Here is a 12,639-nt window from a genome sequence, read left to right as displayed (position 1 = left end):
TAAATTTATTTCTTATTTTTTATAAATATATAATGTATTTTTATCCCCAGGTGTACAGGTCTGTGAATCGCCAGGTTTACACACTTCACAGCACTCACAATAGCACATACCCTCCCCAATGTCCATAAGCCCCCTCCCCCTCTCCTAATCCCTCCTCCCCCCAGCAACCCCCAGTTTGTTTTGTGAGATTAAGAGTCACTTATGGTTTGTCTCCCTCCCAATCCCATCTTGTTTCATTTATTCTTCTCCTATCCCCCTAACCCCCCATGTTGCATCTCCACGTCCTCATATCAGGGAGATCATATGATAGTTGTCTTTCTCCGATTGACTTATTTCACTAAGCATGATACCCTCTAGTTCCAACCACGTCTTTGCAAATGGCAAGATTTCATTTCTTTTGATGGCTGCATAGTATTCCATTGTGTATCTATACCACATCTTCTTTATCCATTCATCTGTTGATGGACATCTAGGTTCTTTCCATAGTTTGGCTATTGTGGACATTGCTGCTATAAACATTCGGGTGCACATGTCCCTTCGGATCACTATGTTTGTATCTTTAGGGTAAATACCCAGTAGTGCAATTGCTGGGTCATAGGGTAGTTCTATTTTCAACATTTTGAGGAACCTCCATGCTGTTTTCCAGAGTGGTTGCACCAGCTTGCATTCCCACCAACAGTGTAGGAGGGTTCCCCTTTCTCCGCATCCTCTCCAGCATCTGTCATTTCCTGACTTGTTAATTTTAGCCATTCTGACTGGTGTGAGGTGATATCTCATTGTGGTTTGATTTGTATTTCCCTGATGCCGAGTGATGTGGAGCACTTTTTCATGTGTCTGTTGGCCATCTGGATGTCTTCAAAGCCTTACTTTTAGGGGCACTAATCCCATTCACAGGGGCTCCACCATCCTGACCTAATCACCTCCCAAAGGCCTCACCTCCTGACATCATCATCTTTGGAGGCCAGGATTTCAACCTGTGAATTAGGGGAGGGCACAGACCTTCAGACCACAGAAAGGACCTTCAGTAGGGGCAATCATAAACACAACGTGCACACCTGTGGTTAAGGGGGGCACAGTGCGCTGGAGCCTGCTGCTTGTCTGAAACATCCACCAGATGCCACTGGGCTGCTCAGATTTCCTGGGGACTCATGACATCTACTTCCTGTTCCTCTCTGCCTCATCACTTTCTGCCTGGCTTTGAGCCAGGTGGATACACATGCACCCGCGTTATGTAGCACCAGTAACAAACCACCCCAAATTTGGGGACATAAAAGAACAGCAGGCATTCAAACTGCCACATCTTGTGTTCCTACTAGACTCTGGGCATTTGGGAAACAGGGTCAGGATTTTTTTCATTTTTCCTCCTGTGTCTGTCCTCTTCCCTCTAGCGTTCGATGCTCAGCCCAGAACAAGCCATGTGTGAGGGTCTTATGTGGGGTGGTTTAACCATGTTATGGTCTTGTGGGATCCTACTAGGTATGCTTTCTCCTACTAACTGGAAGAGCAAGTTAAGGCCAAGAGAGATTAAATATCTTGTTTGTGGTTACAGCGCTTGTACACAGGAGAGCTGGGGTTGAGCCCAGGGATAACTGATTGCAAAGCCCAAGATGATAGCCTCCACTTTTGACTCTTATTGTTAGAAATGGGTGATTAACCTTTGCATAGCTGTCAGCCAGTGCTCACAGTTTTCTTTAACTGGGCAATGCTGGGGACTGACAGACACTGAGGGAGACACCCTCTGTGACCCTGACCTTGCCGATTCCTGAAGCCACAGTCAAGGTCACAGGATGGAGAGATCTCCCTGGTAAGACCACACAAGAGGCTGGGAAACTCAAGGATTCACTGCTTTTTGCCCAAGACTGACATTTCTCAAAATGTGGGCTGGGGCCCGCCATAAGTGGGTGCTTGCTAAAAGCGAAGGACCACAGGCTTTTCCTCAAGTTTCTTGAATAAGAATCCTGGGGCCGGTGTAGAGTGGGTTCAGGAATTGCATTTTCATGAGTTCCCCAAATAAGTCCTGAAAAAAAAAAAAAAATCACCCAATACTGGAAGCAAGGACTTTGCGGGGCATAGTCACTGCGGTTTGACATTTCACCACGAGAGGGCGCGGCACCACTGCGTAATCGCACAGGCGTCTCTATGTCAGGCATTCCTGTAATGCTTAACTCAGGGCTTTGGTTGAAAAAAGGGGTTTTGTGTTTAGGAAAGCACAGCTGTTCCTCTGCTATTCTGAAAAAAGCATTAAAGCTAGCTCATTTAGCCAAACGCCTCCTCTTGCAGGGAGGGACCGTACGTGTCTAAAGCAAGTAAATGGCAGAACTGGTCTCAGAAAACAAGGCACAGCCCGGCGCACACAACCACAGGCCTCGTTCCCCTCTGAGCTCAGACTTGACTGCAGGCTGGAGGAGAAATAGAAAGACCCACTGACCCTTCCATTCATTTATTGACTTGCTCAATCATTCTAGCTGTTTACTGAGCTCCATCATCGTGAGCAACATCATTATGGCATCCTTTGCGGACTCGGGGGAGGGTAGGCAAACACTCAGCTATAGCCACACCAGTATGCAGTTCTGAAGGGGAAGGTCAGGAGTTGGCATTGATCGTACAGGGATTTGCTGTCACCAAGAGCAGGAGGTAGAGGTTAGGAGGGGGACAGGACTAATGGAATGGACAGGAGCTAAGCAGATGACTCCAAGTTAAACAAGGGGTTGCCGTGGAGTACGGGGTTCTAGAAAGGGGAGCAGCACAGCAGTGTCTCGCAGAAGAATGAGGCATGGAATGATGACGGATGCAGTTGGCAGTGCCCCTGGGGGCACGACATGAAAGGCAGGCCAGTGGGAAAGGACAGGGACAGGTGGGAATCAGGGATACACAGGTGCTTAAGATGAAACCTTGACCCTAGGGGGCAGGAGATAAGGTCTGACCAGGAACAACAACAACATGAGAATAGCCCCAGGCAAGGTCCTAAGCCACAGGGCAAGGGATTGGAAGGGTGACCCAGGGGCAGGCTTCATGGTGGAGATGAACATCTAGGTTGAACCCACTGTGGTTTGATTTAAGGATATTTACCTCCTTTCTCTGATTTTGCAGAGCAGCTATCATCTTAGCTAGGAGGGTTTTCTATCTGACCCTGAGCAAATTAATCTAGAAGGGAAAAAGTCATTCTGATTAGAGAGGGAAGGGGGGAGGTGAGGACTTTCTGCTTTTCAAGGGCCAGCTTTGCCCCCCAAACCCTCTCTCCCCAGCATGGCTCCAGCCCACTCCAGGCTCTTCTGCAAGCAAGGCCAATTCTGTAAACCCCAGAGCAAAGTTTAGGCTTTGACGCCCCTGCCCATGAACCCGGGCATCCCTTAGCTCAGAGCCCCCTGGATCTCAGCATTTTAGGGCTGATGAGTGTGTTGTGGGATAATGGGAAGGAATGTTTTATAAATGACTCTGTGGGTGTGGAGGATTTACAGCAGGCCCTTGTAATAGATGATGTTTGGCTGCTGACGGCTTTTAAGTGTTGTCCCTCTGTCTTGCCTTTTCTGCTCCTTTCTGGGCAAGTTGATGAAAAAAACTCCCATTGGCAGGAGTTCATACCATGCTTGGGAATCCTCACCCAGCCCCACCCAACAAGCACCGTCAAAACCCAAGTCAGCCTTCCATCGTTTCTCAAGCTGCTTTTGGACCATCTTGGGAGCCTGCCCTAGTCTCCCCAGAAAGCCTCATTATGCGACTAGTTAACCTGTTCATGCCCTGAGTGGATATGTGGTGTCCATCAGTGTCCACACTAAATTTCAGGTGGCGATGGGTTATGGGCTGAACCGCGTGGCACACCCACCCCTTCCCCACCGTCGCATACTGAGGACCTACCCACATCCCCCAGTGCTCAGAATGGAACTATATTTAGAGACAGGATCTTAAAAGAGGTAATTAAGTTAATATGAGGTCATTAGGATAGCTCTAATCCAGTGCGAGGGGTGTTCTTATAAGGAGACTGGGACAGACACACAGAGAGGAGACAACCATCTACAAGCCAAAGAGAGAGGCCTTGAATGAATCGATTCCTTACGGCCCTCAGAAAAAAACCAACTCTGTTGACACGTTGACCTTGGCCTTCTAGCCTCCAGAGCAACGAGACAATAAATGTCTGTGGTTTAAGCCCCCAGGCTGTGGTGGTTTGCTCCAGCAGCCCGAGCAGAGGAGGACAGAGTCTCACCGGCCTCTGGCTCTCAATGACCCTTCCCCCCCAGCACACTAGGCTGTCTTCTGTGCCTCTGCCCCTCAGGCTGGCTCTGACAGTGTCGCTGATCAGAGGGCAATAAGTTCTCCTGAAAATGGAGTAACAAGGACCCAGAGTCTTGAGTGATGTTTTGGTTGTGGCAAAGGCTAGAAAAGCAGTCCCCAGACCGCCATGGCTGAGTCCTAGGGTTGTCCCTCCCATGGTCTGGTGACTCTGCATGATCTCGGATTCCATGAGGTTCTCCCACAGTCTTCCAGTCCTTCCAGTAAATTCTCCTTTGTTGATGTGTCCCAAGTCTCTTGGCAGCCAAAAGGGGCGTAGCTAGCCCAGTTATTAAGCCCTTTCACAAATAAGGGGATGATTTTCTTTTAAGTTGGGCTGACATTCCCTGTCAATTTTGTCCTTCGTGTGAGTTTGCTCAATGAGCCCATCCTTTACCGCTTAGCCATCATTTGGCTTCTGTTCCGTGTGAATAATCATAATCATCAAGGTAGAGGCACTGAGTGGGGCCCTACCCATGTGCCTGGAGCATAACAATCCAGGCCCTTCGATCAGGGCCTGGGAAGGGATCCGTCCCTGGAGTGAATTCCATATGGTTTCCAAGTCTCGCTGCTCCTCCCGTCCAGAGGTCAAGCTACCACCCCTCCCTCTGAGTCAGGGCTTCCCTTGTGACTTGTCTGAATAATATGGAGGCTGAAGTTGTGCTGTGTGACTTCCTGAGGTCGAGCCTCGAGATTGGCAGCTTCTGCTTTCACATGCTGAACGTCCCTTCTCGGAAACCAGCAGCCATTTGAGACTCCCTGGGACCGCCATGCTGTCAGGAAGCCCACGCTAACCAACGGAGAGGTCTCATGACGGAGGCACCGGACATGTGGGTGGAGCTTCCAAGGACCTTCCGGTCCAGCCCAGACATGGTCCAAGTACCTCTGAGTGACTGACCCTGGCCAGCATCACATAGAGCAGGAAACCCCCCTGGCTCACCCCCTGCCTGAATTCCCAATTCACAGAATCCCAAGCAGATCAAGCGATTGTTGTTTTCAGCCACTGAGGTTTGGGGTCGTTTCTTACATGTGCCATAGATGGTCCAAACAGTCCCAGACTCAAGGCTTTTTAAATATTTGCTCTTTTTCCTTCTTCTTTTTTTTTGGAAACTCCAAAACACAACTCACCTGATAGACACAGCTCACCTCCTTTACGGAAGCTCCAGGTCACAGCCCAACACCACTCCTGGACAGATGACGTTCTCATGATGGGGAAGGGAAGGTCTGGAGAGCAAGCGTGAGTGCCTGTGTTTGCTTGTCACCCCTTCAGGTAGCATCTGCTTGTGTGTAGGCGCCGCACAAGGCTCTAGGGACTGAGCCTCGAGCGGGACAAGGTCCTCACCCTCATGGAACTTATGTTCTTGCCAGAGTGATGGACAGTAACCACATAAACAAACAACAGAATTTCAGAGCGAGGTCAGCGCCAGAAGAAATACGATGAGGAGAGAGGAGATAAAGACTGAGCCGGGATGTGATTCAGGGATCCACTCTGAGGAGGGGGCAGTTCACCCGAGAAAGTCACGGACACGCTCTAGAGACAATTGTGGCTGAGGGAGGAGCCCAGTTGCCCAAGACACATGGGGCGTGGGCAGTGGATGCCAGGGTCGGGGCATCTGAGCTACATGTTGCCAAGGAAACTTGAAAAGACATCGATGTCTCTCTTCCTCACTCACCATAGAAACCCTGGAGAGCGAGGCAGGCAAGGGGGTCAGAGCCAGTGAGGTTGCTAACCTCCAACAGGTGTGTGGGCAGAAGACCAACAGCGTCAAAGACCGCCGATGATGAACCATGCATCGATTGAAATGACTGCGCTAGAGACAGGGATGTCTGGGGTGGATGAGCCTGGTGGTATTTGATCAAAGGAAGTTAAAAAAAAAAGGCCACAGTGTTCCTGAAGTGGCAGTTTTCTGGGGTCTGATTAGTGACACGCTGATGAGCCCCGGGCAGCTGCAGGAGTCGCTGGTAATCGCTGGTAGCATGAATTTAAGCACAGCGTCTATGCACAGGGTCTGGTTCCCCTCAGCTGGAGGCAGCAAGAGCGGCCATGTAGCTGGGAATGGGAGTCGGAGCCTGAATTCGAGTTCACCAGGGACTGCTGAGTGGCCTGCAGCAAGTCATTTTCTCACTCTGTGCCTCAGTTTCTCCATCTGTGAATCAAGGAGGTTGGAACGGAAGGAGGTTGCACCCTGGACCATCTCAGGAACCCAGTCTTAACACAACAATGAGGCAGGCCACAGGTGCCTGTGGAAAGCTTGACACCAGCTCCAAAAAGACCGAGATTCCAACCGTGCTCCCTCCAAGGACATGGTCAGTACTCGGTGGCCGACACGTAGCAGATGCTCAGTAAATATTTGTTGAGGCTACGCATGAACCCATGTACCCAACTAGCGACAACTCCAGCAGACCTGATTGTTCCAAGGAAGCTGGAAATCTGGATTTTTTTTTAATGTGAACTAACCCAATTTTTAAAGGCAGGCCCCAAACTTAAGCGTGTTTTAAAATCTGTGTGCGTGAAACAGAGCATTTGGCACGGTTCCTCCTGTTTGCAGTGACCTTGGTGCCAGACCTTCAAGGTCTTTTCCAGCTCTGCATTTTCGGAAGAAAAAAAAATTATGACTCACTGGGTCCCATAAAGTATTTGAGGCTGGTTTAGGGGACTTGTCTAGATTTAAATTTAAAGGCAACACATTTAAAAATCAGACTCACAATCAAGTTAAATATAAATGAAGTCAGAATTCAAGACAAAGCAATGGTTACAAAAAGAAAAGAACAAAGCTGATTTCACGATCGTATAAAGAAAGGCACAGTCAATTAACAGAAACAGAAACAGATGCCACAGCTAAAAGACCAAATTAAGAGCTTGCTTACAAACCAGAAGGTTTCACGTGGCTATTGGCCCCTAAACTGCCTAGAGACCACGGTCCCGAAGGTCGTGCCTCCTACATTGTCCCCGCCGCTTGTCTGGGCAGGGATGAAGCCCTACCACTGGTGGAGACGCCGGCTGTTGGCATGCCTCTGGCTCTGGCTGGCTGCACACCTGCCCGTCCCTGCTTCCCAGGATGCAGCGGGCAGGGACTGTCAAGATGGGCGAAGCAGGTTGCTAGAAGGGCCTCTCTTGGGGCAGAAGGCTTGGCTGAGGTCAAGAGCTCAGAGGGCATGCTCTCTCTGTCAGCATCGAGCAGGAGGGGAAGAAGGAGCAGTGTGTTCTGGCCTGTCTCAGGTTAGGGGAGAGTCGAGAAAAGGGGGGTACCCTATGGAGGGAAGCACCAGCCCGAGATTTGGGACCAGAAACGCCCTTCCTCTTTGCTTCATTGCCTTCGCTCCTGCTGTTCCCTCTGCCTGGGATGGCTTCTCCTGCTCCTGCTGGCCAGGAGCCACTGGATTTCCTCAATGTCCCCACTGGCCCCTCACAACTCCCAGTGCGAGTAAGAGATGCTCCTTCTGGGGCTTCATATCATTCTGGAGGTCATAGGTCAGAAAAGGCCAGTGTTGGTCATTTGCATGGCGCACTTTTGTATGTAGAGCCTTCTGTCCCGCTCATCCCGTTCAGCAGGAGACTGCGAGCAACACCCACGTTAGAAAACTCTTCGAAACGTCCATCATATCCCCTCTTCAGAATCTGCCATCATCACTGGTCTAGACAATCCCCTCCCACTGGACACTTCGGTTACTTATGAATTCCTCTTAGGTCTTCTGTGACTATGCTGGGTGTACTCCTTAGACCAAAATGCCTGCCCCTCTCCCATCTCTTCCTTAGGACAGAATCCTAGAAGTCAGATGGGCTTGGATGCCGTATCCGCCTCCTGGGGCTGCCATAACATAGTACCACACACTGGCTGGTTCAAACCAACAAAAATGTATTCTCTACAGTTTTAAGGCAAGGAAATCCAAAATCAAGGTGTCGCCAGCATCATGCTCCTCTGAAGCCTCTAGGGCAGGATCCTTCTTGATCTCTTCCGGTGTCTGGTGGCTGCCGTGTTCCTGGGCTGTGGCCATATCCCTCCAGTCTCTGCCCTGCCTTGACGTGACTTCTCCTGCAGTCTCCTTGTGTCTCAGATCTCCCTCTGCCTGACCCTCTGTCTGCTAGCTGGGGTGCTGCTCCATTCATGGATTATTTAATAAAGCCAGTTAGATCTTTGAAATTAAAAAAAAAAAAACTCCTTCTGTTCTTTTCTTGTAAGGACACCTGTCTAGGATTTAGGACCCACTGAATAACCCAGGATTCTCTCATCTTGAGATCCTTGATTAATTACACCTACAGACACTCCCCCACCCCCCGCAAAAGGTCACATTCACAGGTTCTGGGGATTAGGACTTGGACATATCTTTTCGGAGACCACGTTCATCTCACTACGGACACCTCCGGCCAACGGCCCTCCATGGAGAACCTTCCCCCCTTTACACGCGAACAGCATGTACCAGAATGCCCGTGTCTGTCACCTCTTACCAATGGCCTTGGGGAAACCCTTTGCTACCCGAAGCCTCAGTTTCCCCTCCATCAACCAGGAATAATAACCCCCAGTTCTCAGAAGCTCAAAGGAGATTGGGGGCTTCGTGGCTACTCAGGGGCCCACTGCGGAATTTGAAGGTTACCCTTCAGGGGCAACTTTGGGGCACCGTCCCTGAAGCATATGGGGTGGGCTGTGAGTGCAGCCAGAGAAGACAGCCCAGTAGGAAGTGGGGCGTCTGGGGGAACTCCTTGGCAGGCAGCCAGTGCTGGGAAGCAGGTGGGGGTCATAGGAGGTCTTGGCCTCGGGAAACAGGTGCAGAGGGCCTGGTCTCAGCTTAAGAGAGGGAGCAGGTGAGAGGCAAGAGTGGCCCTCTCTGGGTGGAGATTCCTCAAAGCTGGATACACAGAGTGGGGAGGAAGCTGGAACAACCCGCTGGGCCTGGTGGTCTAGAGATTCCTCGCGTGGTAGCCTTGCTCTAGGGCCCAATTCTCTGACTCTTAGCATCTCTGCTTGCAAATAAAACGCAAGCACTCTTTCCAATGCGTGCCAGGCCAGCCTCCAGGGCAACATGGCATCAGATCTGCCCAAAACCAAGGCTACCTGACCAGGCTCACAGAATTCCCAGAGGTGGAGAAATGTTATAGAGCCATATGAACTAGAGATAAGGGAAGACAACAGACCCACCTTGTTTGTCCTGCCTCTAGAGGAGATATTTATGTCACTGTAGAGGAGATATTCATGCCACTGTAGAGGAGATATTTATGCCACTGTAGAGGAGATATTTATGCCACTGTTGCAAAGTCCCCTGGCTTGTCCTCAGTGTTATAGACAAGCTATTTACCAAGGTCCCTGTCAGTTTTCTATCAAAGAGCAACCATAAAAGCCCCCAGTGGCAACCCATTGGGGACCCCCGGCTCTCTAGAGAGCTTTCTTTCCTTTCGGTTCTCACCTTTCCTTAAGAAACTTTCACTGCTCTTCTCGTTTTTGTGTCCGGAAGATTCATTCTTTGACTCCGAGAGACAAGAAGTCTGCAAATTTGCAGCCTTGAGAGCTCTGTTCAGAGCATCGTCTGTGGTCGATTACACCTGGTCTACGTGCACGTCTGTCTCTCAAATCCTGTCTACATAGACATGGATGCTTTATGTTATGGTTTGTGTTGTATTCGATCAGATTGGGTTTCTCTCTGACGGGCGAGCACATGCACGTGGGCACGCACACAGGGAGGAAGGAGAGAGGATGCAAAAGCCATGACTTCTCCAGACCTAACAGCACGGGGTTGTCCTCCCCCAGGAAACGAGCTGGTGAGTGGGCCTTGAGGATGGCTACCCGACTCCTGTAGGAGGTGTTTAATCAAGGACTGAGGAGATGTCACACTGAGCGGCACAGGTGAAATCCAGCAGCCACGGGTGTGCAAACACACCCAGAGACGCCTCAGTCTCCAACGGGCGAGACGGACATCGAGGGACCCCGGTTTTCTGCACATAGCCTCACATGACTCAAGTACTTGTCAAGACAGTGTGCATGCAAGTCCTTGATGGGGAGAGAGCCACTTTTCTCCAAGAACGTTCCAGACCCTTTTACGCTATTTCTTTCTTGTCAGCTCCTCCCTGACCTTGCAGTTTGTCAGCCGGCACCCCTGAACCACTGAGGGTGGGAGCCTCACATCCTTTGCCAGTGGAGGGGACAGGCACAGGGAAGCAGGACTGACGCAGGACCTGGCATTTCCTTTGGGGGATTTAATCCTGCTGGTGTGCCAGGGAGCATCCGGCAAGACGTGCTGTCCTTTCCGATCACACGGGCCGCAGGTGCTGTCCACATAGAGGCCACCAGAAGAAGGTGGCCCTTCGGCAGACTTGTCTTGGCTGAGTCCTAGCAAGTTGAGGCTTTGAGCACAAAAAGAGAAATTCCAGATCCCGGAGGGGACACCTCCACCTTATTCCCAATTGTTCTGTGGTTCTGTGGTTCTGTGGTTCCAAGTGGCCACACTGTGCAAACTTCTCAGTAGATAGACCTGCCATCAGGTCTGGCCTTGGCACTTGCTGTTTGCATGCCCAGAAACAAGGAATACCCTGTGGGCCTCAGTTTCCACATCTGGAAAATGGAGACTGCCCTTTCTGCCACAGAGGGTTGTTCTGGGGGTTTGCTAGAAGAGGAGCCCTAAAAAGCTTTGTGAACTTCAAGTTCTAGCCCAACACATGGTACATGGTCTATCTGACTCCTTATCAGCTGGTCCACTTTAGCTGAAAAGTTGAAAAGTTCCCACTAGGTCTTCCTTTTTTTCCAGAAGCTCGGCCCTCACTGGGATCTCCTTTCACCAACTACATCATCAGGTCCCTGAGAGCACATCCTTGGCCCCATACTTCTGGACACACTTCTTCCCTCCCCCCACCAGCACCTTGGGAGGGTGACCCTGCTGTGTGTCCTTGGGTTCCCTCCCAGAGCGTCAGCAGACTGGACCCTCTCACAGCTTGTCCTCCTTCTTATGAGGGTTGGTAGTCTAAAGAGGGCCCCAGGAAAATGACCGTCCCAGCCAGTGACCCGGTGACTGTTGGATCCCCTCTCTCCAGGGGACACAGAGCACATTAGTGGAGGATGATGAGGCCGGGGATCCATGAGGCTGAGGAGGAACTGGGGAGGTAGAGGCAGGAGCAGAAGCAGCAGAAGTGGGGGAAGCTGAGTCAGCTCCAAGGTGGGGACAGGCCTCCCTCCTCGGAGCGTGGCAGCTGGCCAGTTCCTCCCAAGGCTGTCCCAGTTCTGTGTGGGAGCTGGTGGTGTGGCCGCCAGGCTCCTCCCTCCCTCCCCAATTTCCTTGGGGCCCCTGACAATAAACCTCCTTATCCGAGGTGTCCGTGTGTCTTTCTTCTTTGCCAGTCACCTACCGTCAGAGTTTTAGAAAGCCAGCCCCGGAGCTCCTGCCTTCCAGTGATAGAGCAAGGGCGAAACGAGGTGACAGCTGAGAAAGGGGCTTCACTCGAGGCAACCCCCACGTACAGGCCACACCACCAGCCGATACGGCAAACACAAAATTGTTCTGTGGAATCAGCCCCGTTACCCTCAGAGCTTGATACTGCTGGCATCATGTCCATTTCCCACAAGAGACTGAGGTTTCCAGAAGTCAACTGACTTTCCCCTGGTCGCCCAGTGAGAAAAGGCCAGAGCCAGCAATCAAGCTCGGTCTAAGTCCAGATTCACAGCGTCACCCGCCTCAACAGCCCCCAGGGAACCACCAGCTTGCCCATAGGGCTGGGGCGTCGGGAATCATCGTGTAAATGCTGGGTGCTGGTGGGCTGCTCGCTTCGCCACGAGGGAAACTGACCCTTCTGGCCAGATATAAGCAAGCCTGCTCTTGCTCTATTCTCTTCTGATCCCACTACTATGAACTATTCCAGACTCATTTTCTGTAAGTTCTGGGCCATTCCCGAAGGTTCCGCATGTGTGTTAGAGGGTCTATCTGGGCACCAAGACCCAGGGCCTGTCCCATGAGGCAAGGAGCTCTTCGCTGAGAGCGGAATTGCTCCCTTATGTTTTTACCAGATCAAGATGGCCTTGGCTGGATTAACTTCTCCAGGCAATGCTATTGTAACAGTTGACCAGGGTTTTCAAAGCTTTCCGTCTTCCCTCCTCCATCTGATCTGCACCCTCACCGCCCCCCACCCCACTCCTGGAGCATCTGTGGGTCTGACTCCCTGAGCCAGCAGACCCTCCCACGGCAGCTCCCATGGCCCACGGGGGTACTTTTCATTGTGCCTTGATCCAGAGTGGGACCTTTAACCCGAACCACAGTCCCGAGGGCATGCGAAGCCCCACATGGGGATGGGCTGACTGATTCCAATGCTTTGGGGAAACTGAGGAACAGAGAAGTTTGTGATGATTCACAAGTGAAACAGGGTTAGAGCCCATTCCCTCTGCTCTCTCTCTGCCA

The sequence above is a fragment of the Meles meles genome, chromosome 6 (genome assembly GCF_922984935.1).
Source record: "Meles meles chromosome 6, mMelMel3.1 paternal haplotype, whole genome shotgun sequence".
Classification (NCBI taxonomy): Eukaryota; Metazoa; Chordata; class Mammalia; order Carnivora; family Mustelidae; genus Meles; species Meles meles.
Note: the sequence above shows the minus strand (reverse complement) of the source record.